Below are 18,147 nucleotides of genomic sequence, written 5' to 3'. Positions count from 1 at the left end.
TGTAGCAGAAAAATGACTAGAATTATTTATTATTATGTCTTAATTTAACTTGTTATTCTCTAGAACAAAACATTAAAAAGACTGTACCCAACATTTTAATGTCTGCATACATTAAGGTTCACAAACTGCAGTGGGTGTATTGTCACATCCAGCAGTTCCATTCCACTTGCTAGAAGATCCCCAAGACCACCGTAAAGAAACCTCCATTCATAAAAAATTGAACTACTGGGAGAATATGAGTCTCATACAGTTGTCAAAGCCACATAATCACAACATAAAAATGATCAAGCATCAAGTACATCTTTACAGAGATAAAACACTCTTTGGGTTTTAATAGTTCAACAGTTTTACCTTAAAGGGGGGGGAAAAGTGGTTGCAGCCTAAACCGTATTTCACTGATAATGTTTTATTAGTAAAAATGTTGTTATGGGAAAGCATGCTTTGAAAGAGGAAGAAAGAAATGAGCAGAATCTGGAAGTGCACAATAGAACCATAGCTCTGTACCAATACTTATACATTCCTTCACTCTGATGCTGCACAGATTAACAACCTATGAATCAGTGTATGTTATTTGCCTTTTTAATTACTATTTTTTGAAAGTAAATAAATACAGAGAATATAAAATTATTTTTGTTTTAAATCATGCAAGAGATAAGCAGAAATTACAATTATGACAGTGTTTTCCAATTATATCCCTCCTAATAGCAACTATGGAGATGTTACTCTTACAGTAGCGCTCTGAACAGGTTTGAGCCAGCTTTCATACAATGCTGTTCCATGAATCACACCGCATTGGCAAAACTTTCAATTCTTCAAAAAACATCAAAGTGGTAGATTCTCTTTCCATTTCTACTAAATCAGTAACATTCACCCACAATGAGCCTATTCAGACAATATGTTTATTATTAAAATGGTGAAAAGTTAGAATAACTAGAACATAAAGCTATTAGAACAAAAAGAGCAGTAATCCTGAGTGAGGCCAAAATGCCTTCTAAGGCAAAGCATCCTGCATTATGCTTAAGGAAGAACATAGAAGTGGTGCTTGTATAAATTACACATTCTCAAGTTGGCCTCAAACCAACCAGACAATAAATCAGTTCTTGTTCATCTCTATACTGCAGACCACATCCCAAATATAACATCCCTCAGGCATTTCTGGAAGTAAGAGTCTTCACTGACTTACTTCTGTCTACAAAGCCACTCCATACCTTTCTTGTTACCCTTCTCTGAATCATTTCCAAGTCTATTTTTTTGATATGGTATGACTAGAATTGTGCAGATCATTCAAGATGAAGCAGCACTACGCATCTATACAAAACACAGTAACACTACTTTGTTCTGTATTCTCCCCATTATGCCTATCCCACCATTTCTTTCTTAGGTTGCAGGGGGTGGGTTGTTTGGGGTTTTTTTTATTTCTACTATGGTTTGAATGGATTACGGTTTGCATGGAATTTTTTATCTTAAATCCAAAATATATATGCATATGTCATATATACCTATATTGACTTTTCCTAAAGAGTTAATTTTTCAAATCACCTTTTACTTAAAGAAAGTCACTTATTGGATATGTGAAACTAAATCTTTATGTGCCTCTAAAACCAAAATAAAATAGTTAATTGATTCTGAGATTAAGTAAGGAAATTGCTTCAATAAATTGCAGGTCCACAATTTTATAAATATTCCTAAAGCTATTTAACCTATCACATGTATAAGAACCTGGCATCCTGTTACATTCAGACCTTCCCTGGTCTTCAGTCAGTAAGAGCTTGATTATAATAATGTTCAATATCCTCTTCGGAATATCACAAAGATGATTATATAATTTACAAAGCCTAATTTTTCATAATTTTAATATAAAATTAGAATGAACAAAGACACAGTTTACAGCGAGGGCTGAGCAGCATTACAGCATCTCTAGCCAAAGTATCCTTTAACAACCTATAAACGCAAAAGGCAATGTCTCAGGGCAGAGCCTATGACTTCTGATTTTCTTCAGGGGCTTCCTTGCCTTTGTCCTGAGCACGTTAAAGGCTAGGTTGTAAAAGTATAAAGTCACAAATTTGTCACAGTAACCATACTGCTTTTTCAACATTTTCTAGCTAAAGGTATCCATGCATTTTAAATAGAAAATTCATCCTTACTGCTCTACTTGAAACTATGTGAAATGTCAGTAATTCTTTCAAGTCTCTCTCTGTCTGAAAGACACATAAAGCACTTCTAATAGCCATGTATGATGGATTTCAATGAGTTTAATACCCATGCCTTAAAATTATGCATGTTTAAGCATTACACTCAGTCAGGGTCACAGTGATGAAGTGTTTCAGTGTTTCTAAGAATTGAAGTTCATGCTACAACTACATATGCATTTTGAGGGTAATAAATATTTTTTTATTTTTCCTGAAAATGGCTTACCTTAAAAAAAAAAAAAATCATGTATGTAGTCTGAAAATCTGACATCCTTAAGAAAAGGATTTGAAATGACTAAAGGCAGCTTAATCCGAAAAGCTTTTTTTAAAAAAACAAAAGGTATTTTGCCTCAAAGACTTTTATTGCTTCTTTTTGGACTTCTATATTCTTCTATTTGAATTATTCTCTCCTCATTCTTAAAGAGGAGTCGCTACCTGAGTTTTAAGAAATACACATTTAAGTACAGTAAAAGAGAAAAAAGCTCACTGTAAAAAAATCATATCTGACCATGTAGTTATGCAGCAAAAGTTTTCAGGTTTTGATAGAGATACAAAAATATGATCCTATTAATTTTCTTTCTTGTGTACAGCATTTGTTACATCATTTTATTGATCTGTCCTCTGCAACACTTTCTGCAGATGTTGCCACATATTGCTGATATCACTTGAATTATTATCCAACAGAAATTTATACTGCTAAAGAATATAATGATACATGGTAATTATGATGAGTCTGACTCAGAGAACAGCAGGTATCCTAGAGCAAGGAGGGCGGTTTCCTCACAAATATTTTCAGACCAAGGTTAACCTGAAAAAATGGATAAAGCAAATCCAGCCCTTGCTTCGTGTTCATATTTTATCTCTAGTATAGCCTATGCATTAAAAGCCTATATATTAAAATCAAAGCTGATTTATGTCAGAGAATCCACTGCAATTGAAGCAGTTTTCTGAATTTATAATTATCTTTCTATTTTATCCAAGTGTAACTTCACTGCTACAGCACAGGTTGTACAGCAGGGATATTATTGTGTGACTTACAACTACCTATTTAGAGGAAAGTCTAATAGGCAACTGTTCAACGTGAGGTACTGCTTCATATATAATACCTTTAAGCATTAAGTAATTATTAAGAAGCAATACTTCTAGCAGTTACCAAAGCAGGAAAGATGTAAGATTTCCTGAACTTTATTCAATGCCAAACTAAATTCTACCCATACAAAATTCCACTCAAAATTTATGCAACTTACCATAATTCAAAAAATACATTTTAGTGCTGGCCTCCCTATTCCTACATAGGGGTTGGCTTGTTTTTATCAAAGAAGAGCTACAGATCCCAATTTGTAGATGGACATGAAATCATATTTTGACAATTTCAGAAACAAAAGTCTTTCAGGCTGCACATGCTCCTACAGTAAATGTACAGTATTAGATTTAGATTTTTTCCTTGCTATTAGCTATGAGATTATTTTTAATTTCAAGGAGTTCTTAATGGGTTTTCTATTCCATTTCTTATATCTGCATCTCAAGTACATACATCTGCTTCTCATCTGAACTGAAAGCTCTTTACCTCTTTCAGGCAAGGTCTTTCCTATTTGGTAGCTATGCTATTTTCAGATTCCATTTCAACAAGCCAACTGAATTGAGCCAACAGTCCCACATCACAGCACTCCACTTGCCTCAAAGCTCACTTCCGCAGAAGACTTGAGCTCACCAAGTATCTCCCCTTCATGTCTTTGTACCTCCGCAATAGCAGAGGGTTTGACTCGTGCACTAAATCTTCACAGTGACTCCGTAACACGTATTTATATTCTAAGTCTCACTGAAAGAGCTGTGGGAGGGTTGTCACCCAATACCTCTGTCTCAACCTCTTTCCAGTGCAGGAAGAAGAAAGTTAGCATCAACAGCGTGCGGAAATTTTTTTTCCACTCATATCTTGCTCCAGGACCTTCAGCCTAATATCAGTAAGATTGCCCTGTAGAGCCTTAAATTGCTGATCACATAGGGAAGTGTTACAGCAATAACAGGATGAGACACCATCAAAGCTTCCATTATATGGGAAGTGTACCACTCCTGAACACTGCCGTTTCCCCAAATAAATGAGGGCCACAGGCAGCATACACAAAATAACTAAGATATTCCAACCACATCTAAGGAGAGTGCTACCCCAAAACACAAACCATAACTGGGTAAGTGTAAGTTGCACCATGAAAACGCATGATGCTTGTGCACTGGGAAATTCTTCAACGTGAAATCTGAGCCAGTCTGGAATCCTCATCCAGGATACAGACATGCTCTTCAGCAGCATGTGGATACCACCTGTGTATCAGATGCTGCTTTTAATCTCTGCTGACCTGCATAGACACGTGATCTACCATAAGCCATGTGAGCACTCTGTTGTATAAAGGTGGAGCATTAGTTTAGCTATTAACTGCAGGATAGTGCAACTCAAGGGAGTAAGGTAGCTACCACACTCCCCAACAACGTATTTATTATCACAGCATCTTATGTGTCTCAGAACACATGTGAGGGCAAGAAGCCTGGATGGACCATGTGCTCCTGAGTACATTGTTTACTAATTGTCCCAGATGCATTCAATAAATTGCTTAATCTGCAGGACAATATGCACATACCTCATGTGACGCCATGTAGCTAAGGACATGCAGTAGAACAAGGAGCAGAACTAGTCCAGGAGGGCAGGGACTGTTTGTCTAGTGAATTTTTTGGCTCTATGCTTTTTTCTCAACAGGATGCACCTCTCCTCACCAGCGGAGATACTTCTTATGCTTCCCATGAAGCCACATTTGAGGGTTCCTTTCCAACACTCCACGAAGCACAGAGCAGGAACCCTTCTTTAATGAATCAAGGTTTAAAGAAAAAACAACCAGATTTATTATCTGGACTTAAGAAACAGGAAAAAACATAGCCTAGAAGATTTTTTACAGGCTAGCATAGAAAGTTGACTACTGCCAGATTTGATTCCTTTCCTCAGATTAAGTCTCCCATTAGAAATATAATTAGTTTAGCCAAATCCAACAGAAATAGTTCAGTGCATAAAGCACCTCGAACAGATAAAGGCAGCGGCACTTCACATCCAGTACTTCTGGGAATCACGTAAACTTTAAGATCTGTTTAGTAAGTCAAAGAATCAATATGAGAAAAAAATCTCCAAAATAATGAACCACCACAGAGGTAATATCAGCATTACTCTTCTGTTAGTGAAGGACCTAAACACCTCTGGGCGAAATTCAGCCTTGCTGCAAAACTCCTTTCCTACTTGTTTGGCACCTAGCCTCCTTGAGTGGGGTGCTGGAGTGATGGATGAAAGGACGCAGGTTTGTTGTTCCATGCCATCCTCCAGGGAGGCTAATGTCAGCTTCCTCTGCTGCTCCAGACTCCTGGGCCATGCCACCCCCGAGGCCTGTATTCATAGGGCTGGCAAAGCACAATTAGAATCAAGAGCTGCTTCCAGGAACCCTGGCACAAAGCTCCCTGCATTCAATGTTTATCCCGCTCCCCTTCTTTGCCTCACGCTTCTAGTACCGTTGATGAGGCTGGGCTAAGAGCCACCACTTTTCAGCCCTCTCTCTCTGTTTCACGATCTCATTCAGTAAGATTTCTGTGGAGGCTGTCTATTTGGTACTAGGAGCATTACCAACAGCAGGTTTGAATAGCACAGTATTGAAATCATTTGCCAAGAAACGCTCACTGAAGTTTATGTTCAGAAATACTGAGAAAATACTGAAAAACATTTTGAAAAGGAAGGAATTAATATCAAAGCACAAACACCACAAGCTTCTAAATCCCAATAAAATTTAAAACGCTGTTTCTTTAGAAGTGCATGACATATTTCTCATGAATAAAAAAAAAACAGATGAACCATCTTTTCACTACAAAATCATACAAAAAGTTTTGGCCATGTTCCTTCTATTATACTATCAAGATTCAACTTGTGAGGAGGATCTTAATACAGGTTTCTTAGACTACAGCTCCTGTAGTCTAACAGTTGAGAGAAGAGCTGAAAACCAATGACACATGATGTAGAAGGCCATCTGTGGGACTTCACATGCCTATTCAGAAGGGTCACTGTTCAATTTCCTCAGGTGCCTCTTCACTAATGCACAAGCCCTTGGCAACAAGGGCAAAACTTATTCTCTGATCTCTGCATACAATGCCACAGTCTGGAGAAGAGGACAGGCAAGAGTGGCAGAACAGTATATACAGAGAGATCAGACCACATCTATGGGACTGGTGGGAATTTACCCAAGTGTGTTGAAAGAGATGGCCAATATGATTGAGACTATGGTCTGTATCTATGAAAAATGGTAGACTGTATCAGGGAGATCTCTGGGAACTGGAAAAAAAGCTAGCATCTTAAAAAATAAAATGTAAAAAGGTAGATGTAGGGAACTACAGGCCAGGCAGCCTCACCTTAGTCCCTGTAAAGATCAATGGAAAATGTTCTCTGAGTCCTTTTCCAGGCACATGACAGACAGGAATAAATACTCAGTGCAGACAGACCAAGGATTTACAGTGCTTGACCAGCTACACTGCCTTCTACAACGAAATAATAGTTTTGCACACAAGGGGAGAACGGTGGGTGTAGCGTACCTTCACTTTACTAAGGCTTTTGATATAGTCACCCAGTGCCTTCATTTGGAAGCTCAGGAAGTAAAGGCTGAACAGTTAAGTGGGCTGAAAATCAATTCTGTTGGTGGTCAACAGCTTAAATCCACCTGATGTCCCACTAATGGCCAAAGCACCCCAAAGTCAGTTCTGGGGATCGTATTGTTTAACATCTTCATTAACAGCCTAGATGATAATAAAGAACATTTCATAAACAACTGAACTAGTAGGAGCAGATGACACAATAAACAGCAAAGACTCAATCCAGAGAGGCCTCAGCAACTTGAGGGTTTGCCCAGCAGAAAAATGAGGTTCAATAAGAATTGGAAAGGTCTGAAGGAATAACTAGGAAGGAATGTGGGGTACAGCCTGCAAAACAACTGACTCTATTGAAAATGGCCTGGGAGTTACAGCAGACAGCAGGAGAATTTGAAAGAGCGCAATTTATTTAGTCTAGGAATGAGGAGGCTAATGGATGGTTGCCTGCAGCCAGTTGAAGGGCAATTACCTGCTCTTGTCAGCAGTTCCAAATGATTTAAATGAGGTGCAAAGGTCACGCATTGCAGGTTGGGAAGTTCAGGCTGGATATGAGGGAAAATTTCTTTACTAGGAGTGTAGTGCAGCAGCAGAACAAGCTGCTCATGGAGATCATGGCATCTTTGTTCTTGGCGGTTTTCAAGATTTGACTGGAAAAAATCCACAGCTAACCTGATCAATCCAGTGTTGCAATAGTCCCAACTCTGAGTGGGACACTAGATTATAAGTCCCTCAGGGGTACCTTCCAACTAAAACGTACCTGAATCAATGACTATTTACAGTATGTCAATACTCTTAACTCCAAATATTTGAAGAAAAGGAACAATTCATTTCTACTGTCTGTTTGCAATTTATTATTATTTTCTTTATTCACCTATGTTTCCTGCTTGGATAGTTGAACTGGCATATGTGTATACAATAGTTTGTAATACTGGGATGCGGAAAAAAAAAGGTAACTGATGACTGGGGACAAAAGGAATAAGTAGATCAGGTAAGAAGCTTGGAGCACATCAAACAAAAAGAGGGGTTTGGAATAAGGCAATTAAACAGAGGAGTCACAAAGTAGTTTCTGGAAACCAAGATTTTGGAACATAGACATTAGGAGACAAATGGGTAGAATGGGACTGATAACTGGGCAGGAAAGAAAATAAAACCAGGAGGCAGTAGTAGGATGGAACTGCCACATGAAGGAAAATAAGGAGGAAGTCAACATTAGCGACTGATCAAAGACTAGGGTCACAAACTGAACAACTTGGATAGAATGAAATAATAGAAAGTGTTTCATTTTATTATATGCAGTAAACAGTAAGGGGTCTTATGAATATACAATGTATGAACATCTATTAAAGACCATGCAATTAATGATTATAGAGCATGCATGACAGAAACTAAACCTAGGCAGTTTTAATTTTGGCATTTCCAAACTTTCAAGAGCAAGACCATATGATATCTTAATTTCTTTCACTATAATTTTTGCAGACTACATAATATAAAATTCAAAGGTTAAAATCGGGAAATAGATTCATTTACTGATTGTCTCATATACTAAATCCAAAACTGAAGACACTATTTGAAACAAGAATAAGAAATATATTGAAAACCGATTCCTGTTTTTGAAATTGGGAAAACTTTGAGTTTTCCAAACAAAACTGATTCAAATTATGTATAAGGGAAACAACACGCTAATAAAGAAAATAGTTTAGTTGTTTTCAGCATACTCCACAACATATTTAGAAACAAAGTCAAAAGAGAATTTTTTTTGTTGTACTGCATCAGATAATGACACTTTTGCCTTGCAGCAGAAAAAGCAGGGTGCCACTTTCAAGGGAGGCAAACTGGATCTTTGCTCTGAGACAATTCATTAGAACCCTCCAGAGCAGTATCTGATACAGAAAAATATCAACTTCAGCAGTTTATTCAGCTTACTGTATCAATTAAACATACTGTAGCAATACTATACAACTTACGAAACAGTCTTTTTTCAAACTACTAGCAAGTCGGCAATAACCAGAAGGGGGAAAAAAAAAACCAACCCTAAACTGTAGATATAAGGGAACTTAACAAAAATAGGGTCAGTTTGACTGACATGGAGAACCATAGAAAGAAAATTCAGAGGCAAGACTGACTTTGCCATTTCTAAGTCTCTATCATGTCAAGCAATTTTCAGACTGGGACACAGCAAGTGATATATCTTTCACCATAAGGAAGTACCTTCCCACGGCCACTAAAAACACGGCTGTTTTACTTTATAATATGCATGCTTTTCAGAAAAGATCAGTCATAGCTTCATTTCTTCATTTAAGACTGAATGAGAAAAGCTCATTCTTTCCTTACAACATCCTGAAGGCATCTATCAGCCCTTAGAAGCATAAGTCTCATAATTCCTGATGCTGGGCTCTTGTTGAGTGAAGAATAAACCAAAACGATTTGAGATAAATCACCAGTAAGAATCAGAACAGTCACTGGAGGTATCAATTTTGATGGTATTTGAAGCCCTGCAGGTTAAAAAAAGGGGTGGATGGTAGACTGGCTCAGCAGCCTACTTGGACCAAACATGATGAACAAAAATTTGAAGAAGAAAAATGTCCTTCTGCTTCAAATGTTGCACTATTCCACAAATGACAGGAGCTCATGTAACTTGTCTGCCTTTTTTTCCACCCTCCTTGTTTTCCCCCTCTCTCCACCCCCCACTGTCTTTTTTTTTTTCCTATAATGCAGCTATGAAAATTGTTGTATTATGTTCAGGACAGAAGCCCTGAAAGACGCAAAGGACACATAAAGGGCACAAAGACAGAAACAGTCTAGCTTTTAAGGGTCTACTTTGTGTTTAAGAAAGGTATTTGCAAAGGCCTTGGCCCTTACTCAATTTCTAGAGAACATTTTTTCAAACCTTATCTGAGGACAGCAAGAGGAAAGAAAAGTGCTACTCATCAGCTTTCTTTCAGGAAGCTGAAAGTTTTTGTATTTTTAGCATGTCAAGGAGAAAAATCTGGAATTGGTTACAAACCAGATACTATAATTTTGCTGCCATTGTTTTTGTTTGTTTTTCAGTCTCCAGAAAATTCATTACAAAGATAATCATGAAGTCTGCCATATCAAGCTAGTCACATGGACAGGATTTTGGTATGTTTCTCCCAACAGGTAGTCTCTAATGCCAAGGCTCAGAACAATGTTCTGGTCTACCTCTTATTGCCATGGAGACAGAGAACACCCTAGAGTGAAAACAGCCCAAAATGGAAAAAATTAAGGAATACAAAGATTATGAGAGAGGTATTACAGCATAATTATCATTACAAAGCAAATAAGAACAGATGTGGCAGCAGAAAATGGGATGGAAGGAAAACCACAGGTCTACTAAGGACAATATATTTGCAACATAATAGAAGGAAACAAAATTATTGGTCTTAGTTTAAGAATAGTGTTGCACAGATTTTAAGAAGTAAAACACAGCTATGCTGAAAGAATTAAGACCTATTCTTATATGATCTGTATGATTTTTTTTTTTTGAGAAAAATACCGCTTTTAAACAAGCGGAGGACTTCTTAAAAAAAAAAAAAGAAAAATCAACAAATACCTGAACTTAGAATCTGTGAAGACATAAGCTGCACTTCAGAATCTGTAATTAAACCAGTGACAGAGATACTCATTCAATGTTCTTCGTGAATATTAACACTGGATGGTTATTTTTATATATGTATATTATAGTGAAACCTATGTAGCTTGTACCAGATGGAACAACTGAAAAAAAATACTGCAAATTAGGTAGATCCACAGACAGTAAAGACAGTAAAAACAGAAAAATACATACTGTTAAAATAATATGAAACAAATCTACATGCATATATCAATTTCTTCAGAAATTCCATCATTATACAACTACACCCTGGTAGGTGTTATTTTTGTTAAAGGTATTCGTAATGTAAGCAAAGTACTCTGATTCAAGATTTCTCAAGAGTTATGTCCTAAATTTATCAATAAAAAGCATCAAGTTCAATGTATTTTTATGCCCTCTTGCTCCTAGTGGCACAATTGCAATTACAGAACTTACAGATATGGTCAGTAATACAGAAGCTTAAAAATATCATATGAATCAGCAAACCTCATGAATATATAATGCTGAGTTAAACAAAAATTAAAAAACTGTAGAAAAAACAGGCACTACAATTGCCTATGGAAAACAGTATGACATCCTTAACATACACTTTTTATTGCCATTGTAATTTCATCATTTTTATAAAATCAAACAATTAATAATACACAAAGAAGTGCTGTATCCTCTGACACATGCCATTAACATGTTTTACTGATGCTGTTGCGCAAAAATAGGTTTTTAGATGTATAAAGGAACATCATTAAATGCTCATGGAAGTTCCCAGATAAAAGCTTAAGAAGGTAGTTTTTTAATCAACTGAAAAGATAAAGAAAAAAAAAAAGCAATCTGTGCAAGTGTACTGTGAATCTGTGAATTTTAGCAATATAACTAAACTCAGTCACTGATGTACCATAGCTGGATTTTAGTGGTTAACATAACTTAAGAATTATAAAGGTATCTCATTCCAGTTATTGAGAATTGTTATCTTAGGTATCCTACAGGCCCAAACTCTGATCCTACAGGCCCTTGCTTAAATGTCAAATACCTTCTCCCAAGTTTTTAGTGAAACCATTTTGTCATCTAGCAAATAACTAAGAAATTAACCAATCACTCTAGGAGATAATGAGATAACTGATAGACCTCATTATCATTTTTAACCTTTGCCACTATACTTGTTCAGGTCCCAGTGCTTCCACTGGGGGTTGTCGTGGTTTTAGCCCAGCCGGTAACAAAGAAACCACGCGGCCGCTCGCTCACTCCTCCCGCCCCCCTCCGGTGGGATGGGGGGAAGACGGAGGAGAGAAAAGAAAAAAAAAAAAAACCTGGAACCTCGAGGGTTGAGATAAAGGCAGTTTAATGGGACAACACAAAGGAATTACAACAACAACAACGGTACTAATGAACGAGTATACAAAAAGAGTGATGCACAGTGCAACTGCTCACTACCCGGGACCCGACGCTCCGCCACTTCCCCCACCGAAAGAAGGATCCACCCCCCGGCCCGCTCCCTATATATGTACTGAGCATGATGGCACATGGTATGGAATAGCTCCTTGGCTAGTTCAGGTCAGCTGCCCCGGCTATGCCCCCCACCTCCCAGGTTCCTGTAAAAATTAAGTCTATCCCAGCTGAACCCAGGACATTATCCACCCCTTATTCTATACCATCTACATCATGCCCAGATCTTACATTTTCCAATCAACCACTACCACTTTCCTCGTCTTATATATATATAAGTATATGAACTTGTTCTTCTCCCTCCTGCACACACACACACACACACAAATGGTATTCCTTTAGCCTACGGGCTATTCCTCTAATGTGTCCATCGATTTATTTAGTCCATGACTTTGGGACTCCATCTGTTGTAACAGTTCTTCAGGATAAGAGAGATAGTGTGAGATGTTGGGTTGTTGCATGCTGCCTCTGGAACTTGTGGCTAGTACATTTGGTGCAACTCACGCCCTTGGTCTGCAGGTTGAAGGTGTTGATCTTGAGGAAATTGCTGGGTGCCAGTTCAAGTTCTATTGCTGTTGTACTTGGCTCAGTTTCAAAGTCCATGCTGCAGTCATTTGGGTAATTCTTACAGTAATACCCTTGATATGGCATATAGACATTATAGTTACAATAACATGCATTGGCAGGTTATTTAGCAGTTAAATATTATACAGCCCAATTCACTGGCTATTCTCTCCCAAAATCAAATCTCCCGGAGGTACACATCGAAATTCTCCATCCTTCTGCATCACCCACCAGGTGTATCCAGGTCCCTGAGCAAAAACAACTCCTTGAATGGGTTTGCCTCTGCTTGAGGGAGGACTAACCCAGACTGTCTTTCCTAACATACTCCTCATGCGCACTACAGGGACTTTATCCCCTTCTATAGTATGTGGAAGTCTTGGTTGGGCGGGGCCAGCCCGATTAGCGGATCCTCTAGTATTAACTAACCAGGTGGCTTTTGTTAAATGTGTATCCCAATGTTTGAAAGTTCCACCCCCCATCGCTTTCAATGTAGTTTTCAGCAGTCCATTGTATCGTTCGATTTTTCCGGAGGCTGGTGCATGATAAGGGATGTGATATACCCACTCAATGTCATGTTCTTTGGCCCAGGTGTCTACGAGGTTGTTTCGGAAATGAGTCCCGTTGTCCGACTCGATTCTTTCTGGGGTGCCGTGTTGCCATAAAATTTTCTCTTCAAGGCCCAGGATAGTGTTCTGGGCAGTGGCATGGGACACAGGGTATGTTTCCAGCCATCCAGTGGTTGCTTCCACCATTGTAAGCACATGGCACTTGCCTTGGCATGTTCGTGGGACTGTGATATAGTCAATCTGCCAGGCCTCCCACTGTTTATATTTCAGCCATCGCCCCCCAGGCGACAGGGGTTTTTGTCGCTTGGCTTGCTTAATTGCAGCACATGTTTCACATTCGTGGATGACCTGTGCAATAGTGTCCATGGTCAAGTCCACCCCTCGATCTCGAGCCCATCTATATGTTGCATCTCTCCCCTGATGGCCTGAGGTATCGTGGGCCCACTGAGCCATAAATAGCTCACCCCTACGTTGCCAGTCCAGGTCCACCTGAGACACTTCAATCTTGGCGGCCTGATCTGCCTGCTGATTGTTTTGATGTTCTTCAGTGGCACGACTCTTGGGTACATGAGCATCTATGTGACGTACTTTTACCACTAGCTTCTCTATCCGAACAGCGATATCTTGCCACAGTGCGGCAGCCCAAATGGGTTTACCTCTGCGTTGCCAGTTGCCCTTCTTCCATTGCTGTAGCCACCCCCATAAGGCATTTGCCACCATCCATGAGTCAGTATAGAGATAGAGCACTGGCCACTTTTCTCTTTCAGCAATGTCTGAAGCTAGCTGGATGGCTTTCACCTCTGCAAACTGACTTGATTCACCTTCTCCTTCAGCAGTTTCTGCGACTAGTCGTGTAGGACTCCATACAGCAGCCTTCCACCTCCGATGTTTTCCCACGATGCGACAGGACCCATCAGTGAACAGGGCATATTGCCTCTCATTTTCTGGCAGTTTATTATACAGCGGGGCCTCTTCAGCCCGTGTCACCTCCTCCTCTGGCGACATTCCAAAATCTTTGTCTTCTGGCCAGTCAGTCTGTGATCACTTCTAAAATTCCTGGGCGACTGGAGTTTCCTATGCGAGCCCGTTGTGTGATCAGTGCAATCCACTTACTCCACGTGGCATCAGTTGCGTGATGTGTAGAGGAAACTTTCCCTTTGAACATCCAGCCCAGCACTGGCAGTCGGGGTGCTAAGAAGAGCTGTGTTTCAGTACCAACCACTTCTGAAGTGGCTCGAACTTCTTCATATGCTGCCAATATCTCTTTTTCAGTTGGAGTATAGCGAACTTCGGATCCTCGATATCCCCAACTCCAAAACCCCAGGGGTCGGCCTCGGGTCTCTCCAGGTGCTTTCTGCCAAAGGCTCCAGGTAGGGCCATTCTCCCCAGCTGCAGTGTAGAGCACATTTTTAACATCTTGTCCTGTCCGGACTGGCCCAAGAGCTACTGCATGAACAATCTCCCGCTTAATTTGCTCAAAAGCTTGTCGTTGCTCAGGCCCCCATTTAAAATCGTTCTTCTTCCGGGTAACTTGGTAGAGAGGACTTACAATTTGACTGTAATTTGGAATATGCATTCTCCAAAAACCCACAACACCTGAGAAAACCTGTGTTTCCTTTTTATTGGTCGGTGAGGACATAGCTGCTATCTTGTTGATCACGTCCACAGGGATCTGACGACGCCCATCTTGCCACTTTACTCCTAAGAACTGGATCTCCTGCGCAGGTCCCTTGACCTTACTTTCTTTTATGGCAAAACCAGCCTTCAAAAGGATTTGGATTATTTTCTTCCCTTTCTCAAAAACTTCTTCTGCTGTGTTGCTGTATTGGGTCGAGATGGAGTTAATACTCCCCACAGCAGCCCTCATAGCACTGTGCCCTGCATCAGTAGCTAGAAAGGTGTTGATAGCACACCAGTGTTTTGGCTACTGCTGAGCAGTGCTGGCACAGCATCAAGGCTGTCTCCCCAACATTTTTGCCCTCCCCTCAATGGCAGGCTGGGGCAGGGCAAGATCTTGGGAGGGGACACAATCAGGACAGCTGACCTAAACTAACCAAACAGATATTCCATACCATATGACGTCAGCTCAGATATAAAAGCTAAGTAAAGGGAGACAGAGGGGGGGCATTTTGTCTTCCGGAGCAACCACTACGCGTACTGAAGCCCTGCTTCCCAAGAAGTGGCTAGACATCGCCTGCTGATGGGAAGTAGAGAATAACATCATTTGTTTTTTCCTTTGCTTTCACACGCGCGACCTTTGCTATCACTGTATTAAACTGTCCTTATCTTGACCCACGAGCCTTCTGTTATATTTTCTTCCCCCCCAGCTGAGGAGGGGGAGTGATAGAGCGGCTTTGGTGGGCACCTGGCATCCAACCAGGGTCAACCCACCACAGTTGCCCCATACAATGATGTCATCAATATATTGCAGGTGCTCTGGAGCTTCACCTTTTTCTAGTGCAGTCTGGATCAGTCCATGGCAAATAGGGGGGCTGTGTTTCCACTCCTGGGGCAATCGATTCCAGGTGTACTGGACACCCCTCCAAGTGAAAGCAAACTGTGGCCTGCACTCCGCTGCCAAAGGAATGGAGAAGAATGCATTAGCAATGTCAATTGTGGCATACCACTTAGCTGCCTTTGATTCCAGTTCATATTGAAGCTCTAACATATCTGGCACAGCAGCGCTCAGCGGTGGCGTGACTTCATTCAGCCCACGATAATCTACTGTTAGTCTCCATTCCCCATTAGATTTCCTCACGGGCCATATGGGACTATTAAAGGGTGAGCGAGTCTTGCTGATCACTCCTTGGCTCTCCAGTTGGCCAATCAGCTTATGGATGGGGATCAGGGAGTCTCGGTTGGTGCGATATTGCCGCCGGTGCACCGTCGTGGTGGCAATTGGCACCTGTTGCTCTTCAACCTTCAGCAACCCCACAACCGAAGGGTCTTGGGAAAGACCAGGTAGGGTAGACAGCTGCTCAATCTCCTCCGTCTCCAATGCAGCTATACCAAAGGCCCAACGGTACCCTTTTGGGTCCTTGAAATACCCCCTCCTGAGATAATCTATACCAAGGATGCACAGGGCCTCTGGGCCAGTTGCAATGGGGTGTTTATGCCACTCATTCCCGGTTAGACTCATTTCAGCTTCCAATACGGTTAGCTCTTGGGATCCCCCTGTCACACCAGAGATACAGACGGGTTCTGCCCCTTTATAACTTGATGGCATTAGGGTACATTGTGCACCAGTGTCTACTAGAGCTTTATATTCCTGTGGATCTGATGTGCCAGGCCATCGAATCCACACTGTCCAGTAGACTCGGTTGTCCCTCTCTTCCACCTGGCTGGAGGCAGGGCCCCTCTAATCCTGGTTAGAATATCCGTTACTCACTTTTTGCACACGTGAATCAGAAGTCCCTTCAAGAGGATCAGAAATGAGATCGGCCCATCTACTGCGTCTGGGGGACTGCTCACAGGAAACTGGAGCAGCAGTTTTCCAAGAAGAATCCTCTTTTCTGGTTGCTTTGTCTCGCAACTCCCGTACCCGTGCATCCAAAACTGAGGTAGGTTTTCCATCCCACTTCCTCATGTCCTCTCCATGGTCACGCAGGTAAAACCACAGGTTAGCCCGTCATGTGTACTTTCTCTCTCCTCTCTCTTGGGCAGAGGAACGCTTACTCCCAATAACTGCGATGCGGGCCTGTACAGGTGAGGAGGAGGACATATCCACTTTGAATTGCTGGAACTCTCGGGACAATTCCTCTACAGCTGAGACACAGGCCTGTAGGGAGGAAGAGAGACTTCCTTCGTATTGCCGGAGTTGGACAGCTAATTCATCCACCGTTTGTCCATAGCCTTCTTTCCAGGACATTACTGCCAATGAGTTGGCATAGGTTGGTGATGCACTTCGTAGAAACTTCCGCTACATCGGTTGTGTGCATTGGACTTCATCTGGATCTGTGGGTGACTGCCCATTTTCTGGATCATTATAAATCACCTCCAGCACGGCTAATTCCCGCAGGTACTGGATACCTCTCTCCATGGAGGTCCACTTGCCTTGGTGACATGTAACTTCATCCCTGAAGGGGTATCTTTCCTTTACACCTAACAGAAGTCGCCTCCAGAGGCTGAGAACTTGTGTTTTTCTTCCAATCGCCTTGTCGATGCCCCCTTCCCTAGACAGAGATCCCAACTGCTTGGCTTCCTTACCCTCTAATTCCACACTACTAGCCCCACTATCCCAGCACCGGAGCAGCCAGGTAACAATGTGCTCACCTGGGTGGCGGCTAAAATCTTTTCGTATGTCATGCAACTCACTCATGGATAGAGATTGGGTAATTATTTCAGGTTCTACCTCTTTCTCCTGTTCTCGCGATGACCCTGGTTCACTTTCATCTCTCACTAAGCGAACTGATTTCTTTGTGTGTTTCTTTTTCTGTACAGGGGCGACATACTGGCACAGGTTGGTTTTCTGGTTTAGCCGCAGTATCTGTCACCAGGATAGGGGTAGCCACAGTGCTTGTCGTCGGGGTTGGGGTAGCCACGGTGCTTGTCGTCGGGGTTCGGGTAGCCACAGTGCCTGTTGTCGTATTCTCCATCTTTTCCCCCTTTTCCCCCTGAGGATGCTGCCTAATATCAAGCAGTGTTTGGTAGATATCGGTCAGGGCCCAGCACAGTGTAGTGAGTTGTGTGTCTCTGGGATAGCCACAGCATTTTTCTTTCAAAAATTCTATCACTTCATCAGGGTTCTGTAGTTGTTCGGGAGTGACTTCCAAGTCACTGGAGGTGAGAAGTTCTCTAGATACCTTCCCACATTCTCCCACATGCCGTGCCACCCATGCATATCAAGCTTTGGGACAGATCTCTGGGTGGTACTCTTAAAGAGCCTTTTTGTAGCCCTAAACAAGACCTGGAACATAGTCAGGAGGCATAGCACTAACAGCACACTGCCTTGCGCATCCCAAGGATATTCAAAATTCTCAAAAACTGTTGTCATTAGTCGGAAGGAGAAAAGGGAGGGGAATGGATGGGGGGAAGTATCCCCCCCCAACTTCCCCATGGATTGGGTGTAATTACCAATAAAATCCGACAGAAGGTGCCCAAGGTATGGAAATGATATCAC

The 18,147-nt window shown here is 41.3% G+C and overlaps 1 protein-coding gene across 1 annotated transcript in view; it reads right to left on the bottom strand.

The window, feature by feature from the left end:
• Window positions 1-18,147, bottom strand: part of SPOCK3 (SPARC (osteonectin), cwcv and kazal like domains proteoglycan 3) — a 231,752-nt gene that overhangs the window by 148,707 nt on the left and 64,898 nt on the right. The gene's annotated exons all lie outside the window — the stretch shown is intronic.

This window comes from Buteo buteo, chromosome 1 (assembly GCF_964188355.1).
Source record: "Buteo buteo chromosome 1, bButBut1.hap1.1, whole genome shotgun sequence".
NCBI classification, from domain to species: domain Eukaryota; kingdom Metazoa; phylum Chordata; class Aves; order Accipitriformes; family Accipitridae; genus Buteo; species Buteo buteo.
Note: the sequence above shows the minus strand (reverse complement) of the source record. Positions and strands in the feature narration are given on the sequence as shown.